The sequence below is a fragment of the Pteronotus mesoamericanus genome, unplaced genomic scaffold (assembly GCF_021234165.1).
Source record: "Pteronotus mesoamericanus isolate MK-2021 breed Mesoamerican mustached bat unplaced genomic scaffold, CSHL_Meso_final contig_181, whole genome shotgun sequence".
Lineage (NCBI taxonomy): Eukaryota > Metazoa > Chordata > Mammalia > Chiroptera > Mormoopidae > Pteronotus > Pteronotus mesoamericanus.
In genome coordinates this window covers 5,172,862-5,188,770 of record NW_026555077.1, presented here as the reverse complement: position 1 = coordinate 5,188,770, position 15,909 = coordinate 5,172,862, and the positions used below count along the sequence as shown (strand labels likewise).

At 37.1% G+C, this 15,909-nt stretch overlaps 1 protein-coding gene across 2 annotated transcripts in view; it reads right to left on the bottom strand.

Moving 5' to 3' along the window:
* The window catches only part of DNAJB4 (DnaJ heat shock protein family (Hsp40) member B4), a 52,674-nt gene that overhangs the window by 26,700 nt on the left and 10,065 nt on the right, over positions 1–15,909 (bottom strand). The gene's annotated exons all lie outside the window — the stretch shown is intronic.

Sequence of the window (15,909 nt, the reverse complement as noted above, 5' to 3'; positions counted from 1 at the left end):
TCTTATAATTTTTAAACTAAATTTTTTGGGGTGGCATTGATTAATAAAATATATAGGCTTCAAGTGATTCTATGATACATTTTAAAAAATGTGAATTATAATTTCAATTGTGAATTAAATTTTAAATATGAGTTACATCTCAAAGTTGAAAAATAAAGTAAAATAGTATTCTATTTTTCATCTACCAGAAAAAGATACCTGTGAGGAATTTTTGAAATGATACTTTACATTAAGAAGAGAAAGCAGTTGGGACTAGCTCTGTTTACACATGCTCACTCCATAAATACTTTCAGAACCTTAAAAGTAAAAGGAACCCTAGGAAATGAGGAATTTGTGTGATTTTTCACTTTATTCTTTTCTTAAGTATCTTCTCTCACAAGTAGCCAGGGAGGGTATCATAATCACATGGAAAACTTAATTGGCTGGCCAGAGAGAGGGAGTACTCTGTGGCCAAAGTGAAACCAACAGCCCCACATAATAAGTATTAACAGGAAAAAAAAAGTCTGTACCATAGACATGAGGCAGGAAAGGAGAGGAATAGGTTGCTGTTTAAAAAAGTTTGTAGGCTCTTAGCCAAACAATAAACTGATTATCTAGCAAGTTTGTATAATCATCCAACTATTTACAACTCAAATAACTTCTTTCAATTTAAATCGTACCTAACCTTAACTAAAAATTACCTTTACAATACATTGCATCCATGAAGGCATAATAATTAAACCACAAGATGGTGGCACAGGCAGATATGCTTTACCTCCCCACACAACCAAAAGGATAACAACCAATTTAAGAACAAGAAACAACCAGAAGTGTCAGAAAATTGAACTGTATGGAAGTCCAACAACCAAGGAGATAAAGAAGAAACATTTATCCAGACTGGTAGAAGGGACAGAGACAGGCAGCCACGATGGAGAGGGCATGCGTTGAGGTGGCAGCTGACAGACCAGGTGGTCCTACATTCATGTATGGATAAAAACCAGGAGGACTAACTGGGAAGTAAGCAATCCCAGTCCAGGGCAGACCGCACAACCCAGGGTGCCAACACTAGGAAAATTAAAGCCTTATAACCTCTGGCTGTAAAAATCTGTGGGGGTGGCAGCAGCAGAAGAAACTGCTGGTCTCTCAGGAGAGTCCGTGTGAGGGGCCCATGGGGTCCTAGAACATACAAAGTCGACCCATCCAGGAATCAGCACCAGGGCAGCACCTGGAAGGGTGTCATTCACTTACGGGAAGTTGGGGATGGGACTAAAAGCTGAGTGAGAGCTGAGCAAGTGGCATTGTTTCCTTTTGACCCCTCCCCCACATACAGCCCCACAACGCAGCAATGTGGGTTGCTGCACTCTGGTGAATACCTAAGGCTCCACCTCTTACAATGTAACAGGTGTGTCCAAAGAAATATGGTCCAAATGAAAGAACAGATTAAAACTCCAGAAAAAGAACTAATCAACAAGGAGATAGCCAACCTATCAGATGCAGAATTCAAAAACACTGGTAATCAGGATGCTAACAGAAATGATTGAGTATGGCTGCAAAATAAAGGAAGAAGTGAAGGCTATACAAAGTGAAATAAAGAAAAATATACAGGGAACCAACAGTGGGGAAGGAAATTGGGACTCAAATCAACAATTTGGAACAAACAGAAGAGATAAACATTCAACCAGAACAGAATAAAGAAACAAGAATCCAAAAAAAATGAGGACAGGCTTAGGAACCTCTGGGGCAACTTTAAATGTACCAACATCCAAATCATAGGGGTGCCAGAAGGAGAAGAAGAAGAGCAAGAAATTGAAAACTTATTTGAAAAATTAATCAAAGGAAACTTCACCAATCTGGTGAAGGAAATAGACATACAAGCCTGGGAAGCCCAGAGAGTCCCAAACAAGTTGGACCTAAAGAGGGCCAGACCAAGACACATGAAATTAAAACACCAAAGATTAAATATAAAAAGAGAATATTAAAAGCAGCAGGAGAAGAGAGTTACCTACAAAGAAGTTCCCACAAGACTATCAGCTGATTTCTCAAAAGAAAACTTGCAGGCAAGAAGAGACCAGTAAGAATCATTCAAAGTCATGAAAAGCAAGGACCTATGTCCAAGATCACTCTATCCAGCAAGGCTGTCATTTAGAATAGAAGGGCAGATAAAGTGATTTCCAGACAAGGTAAAGTTAAAGAAGTTCATTATCACCAAGCCCTTATTATATGAAATGTTAAAGGGACTTATCTAAGAAAAAGAAGATCAAAACTATGAACAGTTCAATGACAACAAACTCACAACTATCAACAACTGAACCTAACAAAAAAACCCCAAAAACTAAGCAAACAACTAGAACAGGGACAGAATCACCGAAATGGAGAGCACATGAAAGATTATTAGTGGTGAGGGGAGAGAGGGTGAATGGGAGAAAAGATACAGGGAATTAGAAGCATAACTGGTAGGTACAAAATAGAAGGGGAGGTTAAGAATAATATAGGAAATGGAGAAGCCAAAGAACATATGTATGAACCATGAACATGAACAAAGGAGGAGTGAATGCTGGGGGTACCAGGCAGAGGGGGACAAAGGGGAGAAAAAAATGGGACAACTGCAATAGCATAATCAATAAAATATACTTAAAAATAATTAAATCCACAGTTATTGTCAAAACTATGTATCAAAGACTTTATTGAAACCTACTAAATGTACTAGGACATGTATAAAAATAAGCCATCATGTTCTTTAATATTCACCAATTACTATTAAATTAGGCCATTGACTGACTAATTCCAAATACAATTAGCACCAACTACTGTAATTGCTTAAAGAAGGACATTTATAGGATTTCTAAAATAATTCAATTTTAAATGGATGGGTTTCAATTGCTTGAGTTTTTAATATTTTAAAATATAGCCTTTTAATAATCTAGGCAAAATCAGCAAGTCAAGGCAACAGTTATTGAGAACCTACTGTGTTATGTGTCATGAAGGATACATCAATATAAGGCATGATCCCTGCTCTAAAGGAGTTTATAAACATGTAAAGTAATACCTATTGTCTATTGCTGCTTTCACTATACAGTGGCAGAGTTGAGTAGTAGTAGCAAAGACTGCATGGCCCACAAAACATAAAGATTCACTGTCTGGCTCCTAACAGAAAATGTCTGCCAACCTCCGCTTTATACAAGTTATTCTTGACTGGAATAAGAGGGCAGACTAAAAAATAAAAATTTAAAAAAAACCCAAAAACCACTAAACACAATACAATTTTATTATATCTAGCAAACGTTTTAAAAAATATAGTTTTTACTATATATACTCAGCTTTCACTACAGAACATCAGCCTAAATAAACAAACAAACAAACAAATAAATAAATAAAGGACATCAGCCTGGCTAATGGTAAAATAAACCTTGTAAACTAATTCTCAACCTGTCTGTGTCTACTAAGGAAAATATATTAGAATATTTAGAAGAGTGAAGTAAGATCTTTATCAAAAGGGGGCAGGAATGTGATTAAAAGCTTGAAAAAGACTTTAATAACCATACCTTTATACTGTCCCAGCTATAAATAACTTTGGCTGTTTCCCAAAATCAAATTTACCCTGAAAATACTCAATTCATTATTAGCCACGGTTATGTTCTATAAAGTTGCTGCAGACGCTGAATTAGTGAATACTGAATCATTGCCCCTAATGGAAATGCAGAGGTAAGTCAACTCATTGATATTTAACCTTGTTTTATGTGTGTTTCTGCTTAATGATAACTTAGTTAATATAACATTGAACTCAAGGCCAATAACACTACAACTCACTCCTGAATAAAGCTTATCTACTATGTACATTCTCTCCATAAGACACATCACAGCCTTCCCATGTTCTATGTCCAATTTGGACAGCATATCGGCACTACACTAAAACATTTCTTTAAACAGTGAAATCACCAACAAAAAATGCAAAAAAAAAAAAAAAAGGAAAAATATACTACTACTCTACAAAGACTTGTTTACAATATGAGAATTGAAATAATAAGGCTCAGTAAGCATTGCCTTGTTGGACCTCAGCCAGAAACATGACTCAATTTTTTTTTCTTTTTGCTGCTCTGCCCATGTTCGTATCTGAAAAAAAAAAACACTGAAAAGCACCCAAAGTACTTGATTTCAGGATTAAATAGATGTTAGTGGGCAAATGCAAAAGTACAGAATTGGTGAATAACTGTATAATTATGTATGACTATCGATAATCTAAATCAATTGTTTAAAAAGTTATCTCTGAGAAACAGCAAATTAGTAAGTACACAAGCACCCAAAGTAATGTCTTTAAAGTGCTATTTCTTTGGTATGTATAAAGTGAATGGTGTGTGAATGTAACCCTCTTCCCCACTTAGTTTACTACTGCTTTGAGAAAGCCTCTAGTTGGCCAAATAAGACCCCCTGACCTTGAGTTCTCATATTTTTCCCAGTATCTCCATTCTATCACAACTACAAAACCATCTGTTCACTTATGCCCTATACACTGGGTTGTAACCTCGCCGAGACATCCTGCTTTCTTTTTTCTAGAATTTATTTCCTAGTACTAGACCTTATTTATTTCCCCCCCCCCACAGAATGATACATTATTGTTTTCACATTTGCTATTATTTTTTCAATTGTTCAAATACATTTGTCTCCATTTTCCCACCACCACTTTCCCCTTGTCCCACCCACCCCAACCTCACTCCCTCAATCCTTCCCCACTTTGGCTTTGTCCATGTTTCCTTCATACATGTTCCTTGATTTGACCCTTCCCCTTTCTTTCCCCATTATCCCACTCCCTCCTTCCCTCACTCCACTGTCGGTTTCTTTTTCTTTCTATGTTGTTGGTTATATTTTCCTTGCTTGTCCGTTTTGTTGATTAGGTTCCACTTATAGGTGATATCATATGGTATTTGTCTTTCACCCCTTGGCTTATTTCATTTAGTATAATGCTCTCCAGTTCCATCCGTGCTGTCATGAAGGGTAGTAGCTTTCTTTCTTCCTGCTACATATTATTCCACTGTGTAAATGTATCATAGTTTTTTGATCCATTCACTTACTGATGGGCACTTAGGTTGCTTCTAGCACGTGGCTATTGTAAATTGTACTAGGCTTTATTTATAATACACTGTTCTTAATTTTTAATGAGTAATTCAATGACATGAGTAATCATGAGGACCTAAATAAAATAAGGTGACTATGATATAAAAAGTGAGTAAATTTAAGTGATAAAGAGGTAAAATATGCACAATTTGCCAACCAATTGCATATGGAGACTTTAAAAAGTTTTAGATTGCCCTGGTTTCTAGATTGAACAAAGGTGTGCACAGTTGGGCTACTATTGAAAGTACAGAATATAGGAAGAGTATATTTGAAGAGAAAGGCAAGTTCCAATTAGAATATGCTTATAACCCTATTAATCACCTCTTCATCTACACTACTTCTATATTTGGTAAAATTCATTGCTTGAATATATTCCTAATTACTACCTGTGTTTTAATCACTTGTTTCTCTAATTCCTCTACTTACTGTAAGGTCATACAGAGCAAGGTTTATTTAATTTATGACTTCCAAAAATCGAGTGTGACAGTATTCAGTTAAACTGAATGTGGATGAAGTTGTCTAGAAAAGAGTTGGATATTCTGAACTGGGACTTAGGGGAAAAGTCTCAGCTGGAGAAAAGACTGTAACACAGGGTGGTATTTTCAAGGATAAAAGAGGAATAATTTTTGAAAGAATCAAAGACAGAACTTTGGGACAATAAGCATTTAAGGGACACATCAATCAAGAAAAGACAATGAAAAGGAACAATTAAAGATCTACCAGATAAGAACAGTATGGTAGATATCACAGATGATGATGAACCAAACAGCCATTCTTACCTTATTCTGGCCAGTGGATATCTAATTTATTTTATAATAATGAACTAATGGAAGGTACAAGATTCCCTCAGTTCCTGGGGAATGACTCATAGTTTATTTCAGTCAATCACAGTAATTACATGACTTTTGCCAGTGATTGGTGTAGGGCTGTCCACTGAAATGTAAGGGGAATGCTCTGGGGAATTTTGGGAAGATTGTCTTTCCTATAAAGAGATACCTATCCAGGAGAAAGCCCAGTACTGCTTTTCTGCTTTTGAATGATGAAAATAGGATGCCTACTGTCTTACAACCCTGAAGGTAAACATCTGTGAAACAGGAAGAATGGTAGCATACAAACACAAGAGTCTGTGTCCTTGATAGTGTTGCTTCATCTCTGAATCAATCTTGGAACCACCTATCATTGGACTTATTGTTAAAAATATTCTCTTAACTTGAAGGTGAAAGCATCCTGATACCACTGTTATCCCCAAACCCAAAGGACAGTGTTTCATGAAAGACATAAGTCAAGGACAATAGAAAAGTACCCACTGGTGAGAATGATTTTGGTTTCAGTAGTTAAAGCTAATCATGGTAAGCTCTCAAAAAAAATAAGTTATTTATCTATCTGCAAGCATTATTCTAAATTCCTAACACATATAACCTTATATAATCTCACAACAATCCTAGGAGGTAGATGAGATTGTTGGCAATGAAAGCAAAAGCCAGAAGCCAGTGAATTGAATAAGGAATGTGAAAATGGAATAATAAATTGAAGCATCTCAAAAAAGTCACAGGAAACAGAGTTGTGGCATGTTTGTTCCCTCTTTTGAGAAAGCCCACACCTTCTGCAATCCCCTTCTTCCCTCAGTGCACTCTCACTCTCTCTGTAACATACCTGCACCTTTTGCTCTCTCTTTCCCCCAAGTGCATTCCCTCTGCCCTTCTTTTCCCTAAGCTCCGAGGGTCCTTCTCTTGCCTCTGTAACTTGTTTCCTGAGCTCATGCATCCCCACTTCTCCCATAGCTCACCTCTTCTACCTCTGTGATTTTCTAAATAAACTTATGCTTGTATTTGAGTCTGGGCTCTGAATTCTTTCTTGAAAAAAAAAAAAGAGTTGTAATAAGGGAGGGGTAAAGGAGGATTAAGATGGTCAACAGAGGAAGAAAATAATACAGAGAAAAATGAGATATATAAAGATACATACAGTATATAGGGGGAAAAATAATTGTTTAAGTAAGGTCTCATAAGGTAGTAAGATTTGGTACCCCCGCATATATACATAGTTTTCCCCCTTTTCTCTTTCAGGTCATAGCGCAAACATCATTTTTCAGCTTTCCATTTCTGGTCACCCCATTTAAAATTTTAATTTCTTAATTCCCTTTCCTATTTTCCTTAATTCCAGTAGATGAAATTAGAACAAAATTAGAAGTAAAATTTAAAAAATAAAAATAAAAAAGAACAAATTTCTGAACTTGAAGGCAAAAGAACTACAAAGACCAAAAAGTTCAGAGATGCTATTTCAAATGTCTTTTTATATTTTTTTAAAAGGACATCAACTACTAAAGAGCTGAGAATAAAAGTAGGGATTTGATAAAAGTGGTGATGGTTTGGCATAGCAATTATGAGAAATAGGGAGGAAAATAATCAGAAACAAGTAAAGAATTACTAAGTCTCACTGACAACTCAGCTGAAACCAGAAACCATGATGAATTGATATTCATTTTATTCATTTCTTCATATTTTATTAAGGACCTTCCATATGCCAAGACACCTTTTTAGGTACTGGGAATACAGAAGGAACAAAGATCCATGCCTCACATACTTTACATTCTAATGGGGAAGATAAAATTTTAATTTTTTTAAATAATTAAAAACATTTTAAAAAATATCAATACTATATAGAATGTTTGATGGTGACGGGAGTTAAGTAAAAGTAGGGAAGGGAATTAAGGAATTAAAATTTTAAATGGGGTGACCAGAAATGGAAAGTTGAGAAGTGACATTTGCACCATGACCTGAGAGAAAAGGGGGAAAGCTATGTATATATGTGAGGGTAGAATATATCAGGTAGAGGGAAATTTTTAAAATGCTGGGCATCTTTAAGGTGCTGCTGTGTCAAATGATGTAGTGGGGGAGGTGAAAAGGTTAGGAGGTAGTCTGAGAAATAACAGGTGGCTAACTTGTGTAGATATGAGGGAAGGTGAGAAGCCACTTGAATTTTATGCAGAATGTCCGGATAGCTTTGGCTTCTCAATTAAGAGTAGAGTGGGGAAGGAGAGTAAGGACTATGAAGAATGTAATTGAAGCGGTTTGGACCATGATGCAGCAGCGAAGGTACTGTTTTATTTATTTTAAAGGTAGAGTCAATAGGATTTCCTGACTAATCATACATGGAATATGAGAAATATCAATGACTCCCAAGGTTTTTCAGCTTCAGAAAATTTAAAGAACAAAATTGCTATTTACTACAATAGGAAGATACAAGAGCTGGAGAGGGAAATTGAGTTTAATATTGGGCCTATTGCCTGATCAGTGTAGCTGAGTTGGTGGAACCTAGTTCTGCAAAGTAAAAGGCCACCAGTTCAATTCCTGGTCAAGGGCACATGGCTGGGTTGTGGGTTTGAGCCCTGGTCAGGGCATGTATGAGAGTCAACCAATTCTCTCTCACCTCAATGTTTGTCTCCCTCCCCATCTCTCTAAAAATAAATATTTTTAAAAAATATTGGACCCATTAAGTTTAAGATGCCTATTAAACTTAAAAATGGTAATATTTATAGGCAACTGGGCATAAGAGTATGGTATTTAGAGAAGCAGTCCAGACGGAAGATAAAAATTTTGGGAGTAGAAATGATCTTTAAAACCGTAAGACTATAAAAGATTATATTAGAGTGAATGTCGATTTAACAAAAAAAAAAAAAAGGCCCAAGGACAGAATTCTAAGGGTCACAAATGTAGTAATAACTATTACTAAGAAGATGGGGTCTCTCCTTTTAGCCCCAGATAAATCTTAATTATTCAAAACCAAGTATGATACTTGCTAGTGTAAGACTGTGTGATTCAGCTCTGAGTCCAAGCAGTATCCAGAGGAAGGGGGTCAAAGAAAGAGAAGAAACTTTCTTTTTCCACTTACAATTATGACTGCGTAATACTGGGAACTGTGGCAACCATTATGCAATCATTAGTGGTACTAAACCACATACTAAAGATGAAAAAAACACTATACCTTTTATATTGTTGAGCTGCTAAGTCAAACAGTCCTAGAGGCATTCTGCATTTGGATTTTCTGGTTATTATTTAATAAGGATTTTCATTATGTACAGACAATAGTATCTGGATACAATAATGTCATTTAATTTTCATTACAATGCTTAGGGTATGAAAGAACAAGCTGAGACTCAAAAAAATAAAGTTAAACTTGGTGAAGTTAATTAACTTGCACTTACATAGTCAACGGTGAATTGAAACTCATCTAACTCCAAAGTATTTCAAGTGATTAATAGTAGTGGATTTAAACAGTAGACACAACTAAAAGACAAAAAAGAATTATCTTTTTAACTTTATTTCTTTATCTTAAATGTTTTATTTATTTATTTTTAGAATGAGGGGAAGGGAGAAAGAGAGGGAGAGAAACATCGATGTGCAAAAGATACACTGACTGATTGCCTCTCCAACATCCCCAGCTGGAGACCTCACCAGCAACCCAGGCATGTGCCCTGACTGGGAATCGAAATGGCAACCATTTAGTTTGCAGGCCAGCACTCAATCCACTGAGCTACACCAGACAGGTTTAAAAATAAATAAATTGTATTTATTTTTAGAGAGAGGAGGGAAGGAAATAGTGAGGGAAACATCAATGTGAGAGAGAAATATCACTAATTGACTGCTGTATGCACCCAAACTGGGGAAGGAACCCACAACCTAGACATGTGCCCTGACCATAAATTGAACCAGTGACCTTTCGTTTTGCAAGATGGTACCGAACCAAGACACACCTGTCAAGGTAGGAGCTGAGAATTTTTTTTAAATTATATTTTATTGATTATGCTATTAAAAGTTGCCCTGATTTTTCCCCTTTTGTCCCCTTCCACCCAGCACCCTCCACTCCCTCAGGCAATTAACCCACCATTGTTCATGTCCATGAGTCATGCATACAAGTTCTTTGGCTACTCCATTACCTATACTCTACTTTGTATCACCTTGGCTATTCTGTAACCACCTATTTGTACTTCTTAATCCCCTCACATTTTCACCCATTCCCCCGCACCCACCTCCCTTCTGACAATATTCAAAACCCTCTATCTATGATTCTGTCTCTATTCATCTTTTTGCTTAGTTTTTTTATTCAATTGTCGATCGGTATGTATTTTTTGCCATTTTATTGTTCATAGTTTTGATCATCTTTTCCTTAAGCAAGTCCTTTTAACTTTCATATAATAATGGTTTGGTGATGATGAACTCTTTTAGATTTTTCTTATCTGTCCTTTGATTCTAAATCATAGCTTTGCTGGGTAAGCAATCTTGGCTGTGGGTCTCTGCTTTTCAAGACTTTGAATATTTCTTGCCAATACCTACTAACCTGCAAAGCTGCTTCTGAGAAATCACCAGACAGTCTTATGTGAACTCCCCTGTAGGTAACTAACTTCTCTTCCTGCTTTTAAGATTTTGTATCTTTAACCTTTGACATTTTAATTATGATGAGTTGGAGGGGACCTCTTTGCATCCATATTGTTTGGGACTGTCTATGCTCCCTGGGCATTTGCATGTCTATCTCCTTCACATTAGGGAAATTTTCTTTCATTATTTTTTCAAACAATTTCCAATTTCTTGCTCTTTCTCTTCTCCTTCTGGCACCCCAGTGATGCGAATATTGGACCTCTTGAAGTTGTCCCAGAGGCTGCTTATACTATCCTCATTTTTTGGATTTTTTCTTCTTGTTTGATTGGTTGTTTTTTGCTTCCTTATGTTCCAAATCATTGATTTGGTTCTTGGTTTCATCCAATCTACTATTGTTTCCTTGTATGTTGTTCTTTATTTTAATTAGTGTATCCTTTGTTTCTGATTGATCTTTTTTATGCTGTTGAGTCTTCACTAAGTTCCTTGAGCATCCTTGTAACCAGTGTTTTGAACTCTGCATCCGATGGATTGCTTATCTCCATTTCATTTAGCTCTTTTTTCTGAAGTTCTGATCTGTTCTTTCATTTGGTCCATGTTTTTCTCCTTGTTTTAGCAGCCTCCCTGTTTGTCTCTATGTATTAGGTAGAGCTGTTTTTACTCTGTGTCTTGGTAGTGTGGCCTAATGTCATACGTGTCCTGTAGGGTCCAATGGCACAGACTTTCCCATCACCCAAGCTGGGTACTTGAGGTGCACCCTTTGTGGGGGCTGAGTACTCTTTGTAGTTGAGCCTTGAGTGTCAGATCAATGGGAGGGATTTACCCAGGCCAGTCAGCTGCGAAGATTGGCTGTGGCCACTTACCACCAATCTTCACCATCCATGGAGGATCAGCTGTGCAGGGGCAGGGTGGCCGTGCCCCAGTGTGGTCTGTAGCTGTGCACTGGATGCGCTTGCCTTGCGGTTTCCTGGGTGGGGCAGGTTGAAGTCAGGTCCCACTTGTGTTCTGCCCAGGACCACCCTTGCCTGAGCTTTCAAGCAATCTGAGGTGGCTGCTGATTGTGTTGGGCTTGGAGATTTCCAGGCAAAGCCAAGTTGTGAATCTAGGCTGGCTGCTGCTAGTGCTGGGCCTAGGGCTCCCTGAGGCCAGTTGTTGCTTGTTTGAGAGGATTTAGGAAGTTGTGTACACGAGCCAGGACCCGCCACTCATATGGAAAAGCAGTTTGAGTGGGACCATAAGTTGGGTGGGGCAGAGTCTTTGGGGAACTCCATGGAGAGTCAAACAATGTTGGCCAGGTTCATGGAGTCTCAGAAATGGCACTAGCTTGCTGGTTCTGTGGGGGGAGGGTTTAGAAAAGTAACAATGGCTTCTGCTTGCCTTGATGCCAGTCACTTCAGTTGCTTCCTTTATGCTACTGCTGCCTTTCAAGCTGCTTCCCCAGTGCAGGAGCTCAGAGGGAGTCTGTAGATGAGGCCTATGTAGGTGGGTTCTTTAAGAGGAACTGCTTGGGGTTCCAGAAGTTTCTTCCACTGGCTCAATGCCTGCTGGTTTTTGCAGTCACTAGTTGTGGGGACTTACCTTTCTGGCACTGGAAGCCTGGGCTGGGGGGGCCTGGTGTGGAGCTGAGACACTCCACCCTCGCGATCTCTCTCCCAAATCTTTATCCACCAGGTGGGTAAGGAACCAGCCCATTCCATGTCTGTGCCCTCTCAACAGTCTGGATGGATGTGGTTTCTTTAATTCTCTAGCTGTCAGACTTACGTTCAACTTGATTTCTGAATGATGGTTGTTCTACATTTTAGTTGTAATTTTGATGTGGTTTTGCAAAGAGGTGAGCCATGTCTGCCTACACTACCAGCTTGACCAGAAGTCCAAGAATTCTTGAAGTGACTGGCAAAGTAAGGGCAGGAAGTAATAGAGATTGAAAGAAAAGGGAAGTGCCAAAACACTAGAAGAACGGACGGAGTATATTAGTAAACAACTAAAGTGATAATAGGTCTTTTGAAAGAATACTGGAGTTGAAGATTTTTTATAATCTTCAACTAGACTAGAATGAAGACTAGATGTAGGCTGTAGCCATGAGTAGGGGAGAAATTGCATTTTGAATGGTCAAGGGCTGATTAATATTTACTAACATCTACTATGTGTTACATTATTTTATGTACTTGGTATATAGGGGTGACTACAATAGACAGGTGCCCTGTGAGCTCACACTCTGGTGTGAAGAACAGACAATAAACAGTAATAATTATAACTTTTTGTGTATGAAGTTTTAGGCCAGCACAGACACATTCAGAGATACGTTTTCAGAAGCAGATCTCTGTTGGTGGCCTGGCTACAAACTGAGGCCTTAACTTGAGGTTACAAACAGAACAGAAGAATGAATGACCATTGGGAAGACAATAATTATTTATGTAATTTCAAATAATTTGACATACTTACACTAGGAAAAAATGTTTAATGAAAGAATGAACTAATTACTAAGTTTCTCCTATTCTAACTCTTCAACACATTGCTTAATAAAGTACAGATTATTCTTTTTTAGGCTGATGCAAGGAACTATGTGAAAACAAATTCAGAGTCTTTGAAAAGTGATTCATGGTTTTATTCAACACTCACTAGAGTAAGTTCCATGAGGGTAACGATATCATCTATTTTGTTCTCTGCTGTATATCCAGCACCTAGAACAATGTCCATCATTTTAATTGAATTGAGTAAATGAATAGATTAATAAACACCTACTGGATGCCAGGTATTATGTTAATCTTAAAGGTAAATAATCCCTGCCTTTAAGGAGATTAGCATTTAAAGACTCTTAACTAAAATCTCTTGATCTTCACTTATATCAAAGCACAGGGTAGGACAAAAGTAGGTTTATAGTTGTTAAGTAGGTGAAAGTTTATTCTTGTATCGCTATTTATTAATTATTGTATGATTTTCCATATGAACTGTAAACCTACTTTTGCCCAACACTGTATATAGTTAAGGAGCAAGGTTGTTAATGTAAAAGTAGTAACTGTCCTCAAAAAAAAAATTTATTTTAGACTTCATATTTTTAACTTAGAAAATAAACTACCATTCTATTTTGATAAATTAGTACTTGTATCATTAGGTACCACAACTGGATAACCTGTTATAAACAATGATTATGATAACTCATAGGAAAATCATAATTTCAGGTGCTGTTTCTAAAAATTTTAATTCCTTCTTTTCCTTCTCAAGTTCTTTCAAATACATTTTTTAAAAAAAGGAAATGAGAATATCAGTTAACATGAAGCAACATAAAAGAACAAACAGAATCAGAAGGCAAATTCCAAAGAGATCACTGCTATAAATAGACATGGAAATGTCAGAACAGAGAGGAAAAGTTCCATGAAAAAACAACAACAAAATCGTATGCCAAGTGAGTTTTACATCTCATAACTGTCCATTATTAAAGATTTCATTTGCAAATAATCTAATACTCTACTTCAAAAGCTAAATATGAGTAAAGATAGATGTCTTGATTACAAAAGTCAAGATAATTTTGGTTCTGCATAGATTTTTCTTCCCCTGGTACCTAAGGAGCAGAAAACCTCCATCTGAAACTTAACCCAATCACTGCCGTTTCACAGAGAATTTATTTCATGAAATAAAGAACACTGATTAGGAACCTAGTCTTGACTCTGCAATTACTCTTTTCACTTTTACATGACACTCAGGCAATCTGGGTCACAATTTCTTCCACCACAAAATGAAAAAAATGAACTACTTGATCTTCAATGCCTTTCTGAGTCTGATATTTTTTTCTACATATTTTAAATACAGTTGACATACATTATATTAGTTCCTGGTGTACGACCCAGTGATTAGACATTTATATACTTATGCAGTGGTCAATCTGATAAACCTACCTGACACCATATAGTTATCACAATATTACTCACTATATTCCCTGTGCTGTACTTTAAATCCCCGTGGCTATTTGTGACTACTTTGTACTTAATCCCTTCCCCTTTTTCACCCATCTATCCATACTCCCTCCCATCTGGCAACCATCAAAATATTCTCTGTATCTACGAGTCTGTTTCTGGTCTGCTTGTTCATTTATTTAGTTTTTAGATTCCACGTATAAGTGAAATCATATGGCATTTGTCTTTCTCCATCTGACCTAATTTCACTCAGAACAATACTCTCAGGTCCATCCACATTGTTGCAGATAAGTTTTTTTTTTGTTTTTTTTTTTTTACCTGCTGAGTCATATTCCATTGTATATATGAGGTCTGTCCAGAAAAAGCCCAGCCATTTTTAACTTAACAAGAACAGTGTGTGTGACATTGATGTAACCTGGAAGCTGAGGAAAGGGGACTGGAATGCATAGGCCTGAACAATGACAGCTTCACCATACTAGTCAGTGGAAGTGGGAGTGGGAGTGAGTCCCTGTACTGTGTCGCCACCTTATTCAAAATGACTGAGCAAGCAGAGCAATGAATCTGCATCAAATTTTGTATTTAGCTTGAACATTCCTCCACAGAAACTATCCAGATGATTCAGAAGGCCGCAGTTATGGGCAACTGGCATTGGCAGCTTCATCACGAAAATGTGCCCACGTTTGCATCACATCTCATAGGGTTTTTTTTTGGTGAAACATCAAAACATCCAGGTGACTCAACCCCCCTACAGCCAAGTTTTGGTGCCCTGTGACTTCTAGCTTTTCCAAAACTAAAATCACCTTTGAAGGGGAAGAGACTTCAGATCGTTGATGAGATTCAGGAAAATATGACGGGGCAGCTGATGGCGCCTGGGACAACTGTGTGAAGGCCTAAGGTGTCTACTTTGAAGGGGATAGAGACATGTATCACATAGGTGCAGTGTTTTTTGTATCTTCTTCAATAAATGTCTCTACTTTTCATATTATATGGCTGGATACCTTCTGGACAGACTTCGTACACATCTTTTCTTTATCCATCATCTATTGATGGACAGTTAGGTTGGTTCCATAGCTTGGCTATTGTAAATAATGATGAAATGAAGATATGGATGCTTATTCTTTTCAATCTACAGTGGAACCTCAGTTCTCAAACTTAACTCATCCTGGAAGGCTGTTTGAGAAGTGATTTGTTTGAAAACTGAATCATGTCTAACAAACCCATGACTAATAATACAGGTATCAACATTAAAGTGTTGTCAGGTCAAAAACTGCAGTTTTGTTTTACAACTTAGACATATTCTCCAAGAACAACTTGGTCAAGAACCAAATTATTTGAGATAGGGAACATTCAAGAACTGAGGTTTGGCTACAGTGTTTGCATTTCTTTGAATAAACATGCAGAAATAGAATTGCTGGATACTTTATTGTCTTGTTATAGCCTTAATTTTAAAGCCTATTATGTCTGGCATAAGTACTGCTACTCCAGCCTTTTTAAAAAATCCATTTCCATTTTCATTACATATCTTTAAACATCCTTTTACT